The sequence below is a fragment of the Oryctolagus cuniculus genome, chromosome X (assembly GCF_964237555.1).
Source record: "Oryctolagus cuniculus chromosome X, mOryCun1.1, whole genome shotgun sequence".
In the NCBI taxonomy this organism is placed as follows: Eukaryota; Metazoa; Chordata; class Mammalia; order Lagomorpha; family Leporidae; genus Oryctolagus; species Oryctolagus cuniculus.
The window spans coordinates 37,134,545-37,146,757 of record NC_091453.1 but is presented as its reverse complement, the minus strand read 5'-3'; the positions used below and the strand labels follow the sequence as shown (position 1 = coordinate 37,146,757).

Genomic DNA, 12,213 nt, shown 5'->3' with positions numbered 1-12,213 from the left:
CAGGAACCTCTGTCCTGGAACCTCAGCCAGCTTATAGGTACAAGCAGCCAAAATACTGCCTAGTGACTGGGATCACAGGTTTGCTCTATATTGTCTTCAGGCCTCTCCATCAGTTCTCATTGAGAAAAATGCTCATGGGAGGGGCCAGCTAAGCCTCTGCCTACAGTGCTGGCATCCCATATGATTGCCAGTTCAAGTCCCGGTGGCTCCACCTCTGATCCAGCTCCCTGCTAACAGTACCTGGGAAGGCAGCAGAAGATGGCCCAAGTACTTGAACCCCTGCACCCACGTGGGAGACCCGGATGGAGTTCAAGGATCCTGGCTTCACCTTGGCCCAGCCCAGGCTGTTGCAGGCATTTAGGGAGTGAAGACATCTGTTTGTGTCTCTCACTCTTTGTAACTTTCCCTTTCAAATAAATGTAACATTTCATAGCCACACTGAGAAAACCGTTTAGTTTCTGGCATCTGTCCACCAGCAGAACTGCAGGTCCCAGATGCGCAGTCAGAGGCCTCAAGACCCTTGTGCAGCACAGGTTCCAAAAGGGAGGCAGCAAGTCCCTCAACAAACAAGCACTTCCATGATGGGACTAAGGCAATGGGCAGGGGCAGATGTTTGGATGGTGTAGGCAAGTCGAGGGAAGGGGTTTCCCAAGTCAGTAAACCCTGACGGGGCCGGCAATGTGGTGAAGAGGGCTAAGCCTCCGCCTGCGGCACAGGCATCCCATATGAGCACCAGTTCAAGTCCCAGCTGCTCCTCTTCCGATCCACCTCTCTTCTATGGCCTGGGAAAGCAGGAGAACATGGCCCAAGTGATTTGGCCCGGTCACCTGTGTGCAAGCCCCAGAAGAAACTCCTGGCTCCTGGCTTTGGATCAGCCAAGCTCCAGCCACTGGGGCCATTTGGGGAGTGAACCAGCGTATAAAAGCCCTTTCTGTCTCTCCCTCTATCTGTAACACTCTCTAATAAATAAAATCTTTTTTTAAAAGAAAAAAACCTGTGTTCAGAGCTGAGCAGGTGCTTGAGAGGTGAGACTGGATTCCCATAGTCCTGGGGGACTGCAGATGCAGGGGATCAGAGATGGGCCAGTGTGTGTGCTCCCCAGCAGGAAGATGCCACCAGGTAGGCACACATTCACCTCTGTGCCCAGAGGCCATGCCTTGCAGCTGTGGTGCCCAACAGAAAATAGCCATGATGCAGTGCTGGCCTCCTGGGGGGCAACACAGGGAAACAGAGATCTGTGCTCCACTGTTTGGACAAAGCCCTCCAGCAAGTATAGAAACCTGACATTGCCATTCCTTTTACAACAGAATTTGGCATTGAGAGAAAGGGGCCAGGCCTGCTGCCTGGACACAGGGAGGCTGAGGGTCAGGGGTGAGTGGGGCAATGGCAATGTGGCATCTTCAGTGAGGTCTGTACCTTGTCATGGTGCCCATCACCGCCGTGCCAACAGCTGCCCCGCCTCTCCCTCTCCCTGCCTCTGACAAAGCATCTGCAGGGGTCCCAGTATTCAGGGTGGAGGAGGACAGAAGGAAACCAGCTGGCTGCACGCCTCCAAATTCCACATGCTCAGGAGGCAAAGCAGTGTCATCCAGGGCAAGCAGAAGTGGGTCCCGCGGTCCCGGGAGCTGCAGGAGGCCTGGTCCCAGTGGCTCCCGGACTGAGCAGCACAGAATCTACCTCCCCATGGAGCAGGAATTCAGTACAACAGCAGCACGGGCCTCAGGTGGGGGTCCCACAAACCCTCCAAACCTAAAGGGGTCCCCACTTTGGTGGGTAGAGGCTGGCACGGGTTCGGGACCAGAAGCTTTCCTCCCAGACCCAGCGCAGCAGTCACTCCCCAGAAATGGGCTCAGATGGCAGATGCGGGGGCTGCCTGCCCCTGGGGAGGGCAGAAGCTGCTCAGGTCCAGGAGGAGGGTTCTGACGGGGGCCGGGCACAAGGGATAAAGAAAAAGACCAGAATGGGCTGATTCTCAAGCCCCTCCCCCTGTCCCCATCTCTCGCTCTCATCCTGACTCCTCAGATGCCTGCTTCCTCGTGTGGCTCACCAGGCAGGGGACTCTGTCAGCATGGCTCCACCTGACATGTGCTCAGGTCATGAGGACTTCATGGGGCCTACAACACTGACCTTGGAGCTCCAAGCAATGTCAGGCTGCAAGGTCCCTAAGCTCTTGCAGGATCTGCATCCAGGACGTGCGGTCTGATCTGTGGGGAGCTTGTGGCCGTGGGTGAGAGGGCTCTGGGCAGATGAGGGGTCTCTCTCCAAGTGTCTGTAGCTTTCTGATCTGCGCTGGGTGCCGAGTCTCGGGTGGAAGAGATCTGGGCGGATCTCCCTCTGCACCTCAGGAATTGGCTTTGAGCTCTGCTGAGGGGCAGCATGGACAATGTGATGTACTGGAGCCCCTAGGGCTTCTGTTGTCCCACACCTGGAGGTCACAGAGGTTTCTGGAACACAGGATGGGAGGTGGCTGACCGGCGGGAGTGCTGGCACCTGTGACTTCTCTGACTTGCTTTTAAGTGTGCGTGACAGGAACGGAAGGGTTGACACCATCGCGGGCTGGAAGATTTGGGCAGTGTGGAACTGGCTACCACATGGGCCAATCTCTTCCAAGTCCCTTGCACACAAGGTCATGGACGAGGTCTCACTGTCCCAGGCCAGGCCTCTCAGCTGTTCACGTGTCTGCATCCCAGGCTGGCGCTCCAGGATTTTGCACACTGCTGCACCCAAGGTGTGATGTGGGTGAGCTACTGGGTTTCTCCACCACAGGGACTGAAGTCCCTAAAACGCATGTGGGCTGCACCGTAGGATCTGGGGTCTCTGAGATGCTTCCTGTCTCTGCCTCACCGCTGAGCTCTCTGAGTTGTCTCCATTCCATCCCTTGTTGAGATCTCACCGGCTCTCTCCTAGGTGGTATCTGGGTTGGGAGAGATGCTGGGGGAGTTGGGGTTTGGAAGCCCACAGTGTGAGGTCCCCGAGGGTCTGGGAGTCTGTGTCCAGTGCTCCATGATGCTGACCAGCGCTGGACAAATGCCCTTCTCGTGGACAAGTCATCTGTGCACATACTCCCCTTCCCCTCTGAGCCCTGCTCGCTGGGGATGCCCCGCACTCAGTTCCCGGGCGTGCTGAGGACTGGGAGGACTCTCACCTCACAGGCCAGGGCACAGGGAGTCTCAAGGCAAGGGGCAAACGTGAGGGTGCCGCTTTCACCTCCTGACACTCCCTCTAATTCTGTAAGGCCACAGAGGACCTCTCAGAGGGCATGGAGGTGTTTCAATGCTGAGTCCCGGCAGCCCCCACAATATAGTACACAGAGTCTCTCCTGAGCAGCACATACGGGGTCACCCACAGCGGAGGGTCAGGCAGGGGACACTGAGCACGTCAGGAGCTGTCAGCTGACGCTGGAGTGAAACCTTCCCCCGTTCATGACACCAAGAAAAGGCTGAAAAGGAGAGTAAGAAACGAGGAATACGAGGCTGCACATGCTGACACTGGCCCGAGCCAATTCATCACCCACTAGTCTTCTCTTATTCAGGAACCGCCACAACCTGGCTTCTATTGCACATGCCGAGAAGGGAGCTGAGGGCCAAAGCAGAGACGAAACAGAATACATCCAAATTCCTGGAAACTCCCTGTGCTTGGCAATCAGTGCAGCCAGCACTGAGGGCTCCATCTTGTGGGAGAGCAAAGCCCCAGGCCAGGGTGTGGACCTAGTGGGGAAGAGACCCCTGCCCTCCGGCAACAGGCCCCTCTCCTCCTTGAGCCTCTGTCTGCAGGCACCCAGGCTCATCAATGCCAAATGCACAGATTCCCTGCCCGGGGTCTTGCAGGCACTGAGGGGAAGGGCAGGTGGGCTCCCCAAACCATCTCCGTAACACAGAAACTGCCTCCTGGGCTGGACCCTGAGGGCATCTGCTGGAAACAAAAGATGCAGGGGTCACAGTCACAGATCAGCCACCTGGGAGGAACCACATGAGCTGCAGGGGAAAAAGTGAAGTGAAGTGACCAGCCTAGGAAGCACAGGGAAAGGCACACTTTGCAGAGGAGGGAGCTGAGCAGATATCTGGGGTCAGCATATTTCAGCACATTCCAGGACCCAGGGAGCAGCTGGGAAACAGCGAGGCAGAGCCTGCCAGACGGACACACGTTGACAACCTATAGATGGCTCACCTGGGCAGCCAGGGGCCCAGGACCGTGTGCTGCACGGAAGGGGCCGCCTGTTGCCTCAGAGCAGCCACACGCACAGCTAGGAGGGGCTCAGACCTCCTGGGAGGGAGACAGCAGCAAGAGCAGTCAGAAAACAGCAGGGTTTGTTCAGAGAGCAAGGAGGACAATGGACAAGGCTGGCCAAGCTCAGCGGGACTGGACACAAGCGCCCATCTGTGGGATCATGCCCCTTGTCTCAGTGGACATCTGTGCTGTAGCCACACCACACACACCCTGCTCAGACAGCACCCTGGATTCACCCAGCCGGCCCCACGGAAGGTCTCATGGGGCCTACCACTGCCCTGCATGCTGACCTCCTGGGAAACTTTCTGTAATTGACTAGAGCAGCTGCACTGTGAGGCCAGGCCTCAGCCAAGTGCATTGCCCAATGTGCATTTAAAGAATTCAGTAGCCTCACTGATGACGAGTCCTGGAATCAGAGATGGGATGAAACAGAGTCCACCTCCCACATCCGAGGGAGACATTCTGAATATACTGATGTCCTTGTTAAACGGATCCTCCTGTGTCATCCTACTGCAGAGATAAGGGCTACACAAAGAGATGCAGGCTGCTGGCCAAGGCTCCAAGCTCAAAGTCCCTCGCTCACAGGAAACACATACTAAGTGCTGACTGGCAGCAAGTCTCTACCTAGGGGCCACCTTCAGACGCCGGGATTGCTTAGGGGTTACCGCTGTGGGCAGGTGAGCCCCACACAGACTTGGTGTGGGGAGAGCAATGGCAGGGTTTAATCTAGGTGCCTGGGAACAGAAGAGGGCGCCTGACCCCTCCTCACCTGACGGGTGGGCGCAGTGAGACAGACTTCCCAGGGCAGGGAGGCGTAGGAAACTGGCACTTTCTTACCCACAGTGTACTGCAAGAGAGTTGCAGAACAGTGGGGTCAACATGCACCAGCCACATCTCCTTTTCTCAGTCCACTGGCCACCAAACCAGCCTGGGGGTCAGGTCACTGTGCAGCCCCTAAAACACCTTCTGCGTCTGATGGCCTCCAAATCCTACCACCTCTTAGAAGGACAAAGGAGATGTGCCCTGGGACTGGGCTGGATTCCAAGGTCCCTACCAGGGCAAAGTGTCTCCCACAGGGGAGCCCTAGACACTGAAATCCTGCTCAGCCGTGAGCCCTGAGGCGAGGCTAGCCTTCACAGAGTGCCTCAGAACTCCTCAGGGTGGCCTTGTCCACTAGGAGCCAGACGTTCACAGGTGGACATGGTGCTGCAATCATGGGACAGTATCTGCATCTCCACAAGGGTCACTTAAGCAAAGTGTCCCGCCGTGAGTGGAACACGGCCTGCTGGAAGGAGGCACAGCCTGGGGTGATTCCAGATCCACACGTGTCGGCATCTGCAGCAGTGAGCTAACTGCTTTTCTGGCCGTTTACTCATCTGTAGAAGCAGGCTAGATGCTTGCCTCTCCGGGTCTTTTGGAAATAACAGTCCACGTGTGGTACACACTACAACCTTAATGGCTTTTTCTATACAAAGCTTTTATTTAATAAATATAAATTTCATAAGTACAACTTTTGGATTATAGCGGTTCTTCCCCCCATACCCGCCCTCCCACCCCCAAACCACACCACCTCCTACTCCCTCTCCCATCCCAGTCTTAAGATTCATTTTTAATTATCGTTATATACAGAAGATCAACTCTATACTAAGTAAAGATTTCAACAATTTGTACCCACACAGACGCACAAAGTATAATGTACTGTTTGAAGTCAAGTTTTACCGATAATTCTCATAGTACAACTCATTAAGCAAAGACATCCCACATGGGGAGCAAGTGCACAGTGAGTGCTCTTGTTAACAATTGACACTCTTATTTATGATGTCAGTGATCCCCCGAGGCTCTTGTCATGAGCTGCCAAGGCTATGGAAGCCTCTTGAGTCCACAAACTCCAACATTATTTAGAATAGGCCATAATCAAACTGGAAGTTCTCTCGTCCCTTCAGAGAAAGGTACCTCCTTCTTTGATGGCCTGTTCTTTCCACCAGGATCTCACTCACAGAGATCTTTCATTTAGGTCATTTCTTTGCCACAGTGTCTTGGCTTTCCATGCCTGAAAAGCTCTCATGGACATTTTAGCCAGATCCCAATGCCTTTAGGACTGATTCTGAGGCAAGAATGCTATTTAGGACATTTGCCATTCTGACTCTGCTGTGGATCCAACCCCTATGTTGGATTGTTCTTCTCTCTTTTTTAATTCTATCAATTATTATTTTTTTTTTATTTTTATTTTTATTTTATTTTTTTTATTTTTGACAGGCAGAGTGGACAGTGAGAGAGAGAGACAGAGAGAAAGGTCTTCCTTTGCCGTTGGTTCACCCTCCAATGGCCGCCGCGGCCGGCGCGCTGCGGCCGGCGCACCGCGCTGATCCGATGGCAGGAGCCAGGAGCCAGGTGCTTTTCCTGGTCTCCCATGGGGTGCAGGGCCCAAGCACCTGGGCCATCCTCCACTGCACTCCCTAGCCACAGCAGAGGGCTGGCCTGGAAGAGGGGCAACCGGGACAGAATCCGGCGCCCCGACCGGGACTAGAACCCGGTGTGCCGGCGCCGCTAGGCGGAGGATTAGCCTAGTGAGCCGCGGCGCCGGCCCTCTATCAATTATTATTAGCAGACACTTGGTCTTATTTCTGTGATCCCGTTGACACTTAATCCTATTTTATGATCAGTTATTAACTTAAACTGATCACTCTAATGACCTACCTGCTTTTCTGGCTGCTTCCTTGTCTGTAGAAACAGGCTAGATATTTGCCTTTCCAGGTCTTCTAGAAATAACAATGGTCCACATGTGGTACACACTACAACCTCCATGGTCACGCTCCCTTAGGGGATATTCACACCATGCTGCATGTTAGGAGACACTTCAGCATGGTGGGAAGCAAGGCAGGGCCCCTGGGTGTCTACTGTGTACCCTTGAACCAGGCTGGAGGTTGGGGTTGTGCTGGTGGGACTGGTGTCCTTCCCATCTTTCATTTACAGGGTCACTGATGGCACAGAATATCTTGCCATGCTTCTACGGAGCCCTCCTCACCATGAGGTCCTCAGCCTGCATCCTGCCACGGTATCAAAACTGCGGCCACCATCAAAGAAGGAGGTACTTTTCTCTGAAGGGAGGAGAAAACTTCCACTTTGCTTATGGCCTTGTCTGAATACTGACGAAGCTTGTGGACTCAAAAGGCTTCCATAGCCTTGGCAGCTCATGTCAAAAGCCTTGGGTGATCACTGACATCATACATAAGAGTGTTACTTGTTAAATTAACAACAGGAGAGTCCAGTGCTGTGGCACAGCAGGTAAAGCTGACACCTGCAGTGCCAGCATCCCATATGGTTGCCGCTTCTAGTGCCAGCTGCCCCACTTCCAACTGACGTCTCTGCTATGGCCTGGGAAAGCAGAAGATGGCCCAAGTCCTTGGGCTCCTGCACCCACATGGGAGACCCTGAGGAAGCTCCTGGTTCCTGGCTCCAGATCACCGTAGCTCTGGCCATTGCAGCCACTGGGGCAGTGAACCAGCGGATGGAATGTTTTGACCAGATAGCGATAGGGCCAAGAGCTGTGCACAGACTTCAATATCAGAGGCTTGATTCACGAATAAACATCCACATACCCATGAAAGTAGGAAGATCAGATTTATTTATTTACAAAGACTCCTGTCTGGTAGAAACTTACATCCACAGCACCGGAATAAAGCATCACAGGCAACGCATGCAGCATTCAGGAAGCAATCGGTACCACCTTCATTGGTTTTTCTCCTTTTATATCCTTTCCTTATGTAATCCCTTACCTGACCTTAACCTTAGCAGTGCTTGCCAATCGGCCAGAGGCAAATGTTTTTAAAGTTGTCTGTGAATTGGCCTAGCCAGGGCCATATTCCCACAAATTTGATTAGAACATTGTTTGGAAGAACAGAGGGCACCCTCTATTCCCCAAACAGCCTCTGTGTTCACCCAAGGTTGTACAGACTTACCTCCTTATCTTGTTTACTTCTTGTCCTTGAGTTAAACTTTTTCCTTCTATTTTAACAGAACTTTTTCATTCTCTTTACATGGAAGACCTCTCTCTTTCCCTCTCTCTCTACGCCTCTCCTTCTCTCTCTGTGTAACTCTTTCAAATAAATAAAATCTTAAAAAAAAAAAGTAACTGTGCAGTAGCTTCCCACATAGGACCTCTGTCACCAATGAGTTGTATTGAGAGTTAATTGTAAAACTAGTTCTCAAACTGTGTGTGCGCAAACTGTTGAAATCTTTACTAGTATAGAGCTGGTCTTCTGCGTACAAAGTTAATTGAAAATGAATCTTAATGGAGAATGGGACTGAAAAGGGGAGAGGGAAGAAGAGGAAGGGTGGCAGTGTGGTTGGGAGGGTGGGTATAGGGGGAAGAATCACTATATTCCTGAAGTTGTACTTATGACATTTTTATTCCTTAAAAATCTATTTAAAACATAAATATATTCAAAAACAATAAAAACAAATTTAAATGAAAAAAAGAAACCAAACCTGTGGAACCATTACAAACTCAATATTCAGATACAATGAGGTTCCCAAAGAATTAAGGGGAGACCTACAATGTGCCCACCCTATTACTCTTGTCATTTAGACTGGTGCCTTTGTTATTTATTAATTTTACTGTACCAACACAAGGTATATAGCACATTTCATTATCTACACACACAGTGAAATGTTTATTCCAGTCAAGCAAACTGATCTGTCACTTCCCAGGTACTGTCATGCGTCCTATTCTCTCAAAGCCTTCACCAGAAAACCTTGGCAAGAGGCCAGCACTGTGGCACAGCCGGGTAAAGCTGCCGCCTGATGCCTGCATCCCATATGAGTGCCGGATGGTGTCCTTGCTGTTGACTTCCGATTCAGCCCCCTGATGCCCTGGGAAAAGCAGCAGAGGATGCCCCCAAGTGTTTGGATATCTCCATGTCTCCCTGCTACCCATGTGGGAGACCCGGATGAAGCTCCTAGCTCCTGGCTTCAGCCTGGCTCATCCCTTGCCATTCATTCCGGCCACCTGGGGAATCAACCAGTGGGTGGAAGATCTCTCCCATCCTGTCCCTCCCTCTATATAACTCGTTCAAACAAATTAATTCATTTAAAAAAAAAGGAAACCCTGTCAAATTGCACTGCACAATGTACCTGGAGACTGTATTTAATGTGCATCATGTGTTACTCAGTAAGAAATATCAAACCTGTCAAGTGTGCCTTCGATCGAAGTACTCCCCAGGTAAAACGGACACTGTTCTAAACATAGTGTGAAGCTGAAGGTACACAGGGATCTGGCAGATGAGACGGGCAGAAGAGCATTGCAGATAAACAGAACAGCACGTGGCAGGTTGCAGGAATCAGACAGAAACAAAGGGGGAGCAGAGGTTGTTGGATGAACAGGAAGTCGTTTGTTTGGTTTGCCCAGAAGACAGAGTGAGGGTGCAAAAGGATGCCAGCTCTGCTACAACTGAGCAGGCTGGGGTACTCAGGGCCAGGTGTACCCAGTCTAGGGGGCTGCACTCTTTGGTGTGAGCAGACCCTGCAGTCTCAGCAGGGGGGACAACACCCAGAGTCTGGAAACATTCCTCAGACAACGCCAGAGAATGGGGCCAGATGGGGTGCACTGTGGCAAAGCAGGTAAACCCCGCACCCTGCAGGGCCGGCATACCATATGGGCACCGGTTCCAGCCCTGGCTGCTCCACTTCAGATTCAACTCTCTGCTATGGCCTGAGAAAGCAGCAGCAGATGACCCAAGTACTTGGGCCCCTGCACCCGCATGGGAGACCCAAAAGAAGCTCCAGGTTCCTGGCTTGGGATTGGCACAGCTCCAGCCGTTGCAGCCAATTGGGGAGTAAACCAGCAGGTGGAAGATCTCTCTCTCTGCCTCTCCTTCTCTCTGTGTGTAACTCTGACTTTCAAATAAATCTTTGAGAGAGAGAGAGAATGAATGAATGTGTGGGAAGCACTCAAGATGGCCAGCAGGAAGATCAGCCAAGAAGCAAACGGTGGTGGTGGTGAAGGAGAGATGAGGGGGACAGAATCTGGGGGCTCCCTGTGGTGATGGAAAGCATGTAGATACCTTGCTTAAAAAAACTTCAGAGGTGGACTGACCAGGCCTCCAACTGGGGGTGGGAAAGGGGAGAGAGGCAGCAACCCTGGATGGCTACACATCGCTGGCCTAAGCAGCTAGGTAGAAGGTGGTGCCTTCATGCAGGCAGCCCACATGGACGAAGGGCCGCTGTGCAGAGGGAGGCTGGATGGATTCAGACTGTGACAGGCTGAGCGTTAACGGCTGTGAGACAAACACGTCTTCCCGCAGTGACCCTGGGGAGCTACACCTCTCTGTCCCAGAATCCTCACCTGTAATAAGAGACTGAGGATGACAGGGAAACATGACTAATCTGTTTCACTCGTTTAGTCCAGGAGAATGTTCTCTTTTTACAAAGGAGAATGGTGCCGCTTTTGATCAGGTACACCCCAGGTAATATGGGAATCTACTTTTCCATATACTGCCTTGCTTTTACAACATATCTGCTTTGAGTATTGTTACCAGAGGGTATGCATTGCCACTGCTAAACAGGGAAGTGACAAATAAGCAAATGCAAAATAATCCATGATTCCTGAAATGCGATGGGCCTGCGTTGTGATGCAGGGGTTAAGCTTTGCGTGGGGAAGCCAGCAGCCAGTTTAGGGGTCCCACTGCTCCGCATGCAATCCAGCTTCCTGCTAAACCCACCTGGGAGAGTGGCAGAGGATGGCGCTAGGGCTTGGGCCCCGGTGACTAACGTGGGACACCAGGATGGAGTTCCTGGGTCCTGGCTCTGCCCTGGCCCAGCCTTGATATTTGTAGCCATTTGGAGAGTGATCTCTCCTGCGCTCTCCCCTAACTTTCCAAAAAATGACAGAATCAATAAATCAGTCACCCTTCTCAAAACACACAGGTGTAGTAGGATGGCCCTTCAGGTGGTCTCAGGGAAACCTCTCCTGCTTTACACCCATCTTCCTCCTGGAGCTCCACCCTCCGCTCAGGGTATGGGGTAGGCCTTGGGCACCCAGCGTCTGTAACGCTGTCTTCTCGGAGGGCATCACCAGTGCCCCAAAGTTGTCTAGGACTCCTTGAGAGCAATCTGCCTGTGGCCTTGTCAGTTGGCTCAAGAGGCCTGCAGGAGAGCAGACAGGATAGAGCCAGCCTCGTGGATCGGGAAATGGGCCGCGAAGCCTGTGCAACAGAGAGAGGAAGCCTCCCACGCGGGGATTGGAATCAAGGCTCCACCACTTATTCCCTTAGGCAGACCACCTGACTTCCCTGCGGCTCCCTTATCTCATCTGTCAAAGAGGAGGAAGACTCGCTCCCTGGGATAATTAAATCAGCTGCGCCTCCTTCATGTAGCTCTGAGAACGCTGCCTCCTGAAATCTGCAAAGCGCTGTTCCGGCCTCAGTTCCCTCCACGGAGAGAGCAAAGTGCTCTCCGACCCATGGCGCTGCATGGACAGGCGTCAGAGACGTCTTGCTCAATGGAATCTTGTCGAGAATGTTGAACTGAGTACCTGACAGCTGAAACGAGCCACGGTGGAAACGTCTCTGCACCCGCTCCTGCTGTGGGAAATGGCCGAGCACAAAGGACCAGCTCCCTCACGGGAATTCAGACAAGCCTGGCTGTCCACCCACCTCACCACTCCACAAACCTCGGGGACGAAGGAGCCTCCCACCCTGCTCTGTCTCACCACCGAATCACTTGCACTGGAAGTGTATCCTCGGGTAACTACGAAGTTCAGCTGAGACCACTGCCGATTACCGACCCGCCCCCCGCCCCAATAACTGTGTGCATCGTACCTTTTCCTACCTCTGGAAATTAAAAAGGCAAAGCCACCCCGCCCAGACACTGCTCTCCAGATCGGAAGCGCTGTCCCTATTCCTGCAGCCTGGATAAATTCAATTGCTTCATCGCTGGGTTTTCATCCTTCCCGTTATGCTAATGGCACCTGTGCACAAGCAATTAGTT

At 52.5% G+C, this 12,213-nt stretch overlaps 1 long non-coding RNA gene across 3 annotated transcripts in view; it reads right to left on the bottom strand.

The window, feature by feature from the left end:
* Window positions 1-12,213, bottom strand: part of LOC138847725 (uncharacterized) — a 37,127-nt gene that overhangs the window by 24,534 nt on the left and 380 nt on the right. For 2 of the 3 annotated variants that reach the window (XR_011385668.1, XR_011385669.1), the window contains exon 2: window positions 12,055-12,193. This is a non-coding gene — a long non-coding RNA (uncharacterized lncRNA). Of the gene's footprint in view, window positions 1-12,044; window positions 12,194-12,213 lie in introns of all 3 variants that reach the window. The other variant, XR_011385670.1, reaches the window with a different exon arrangement.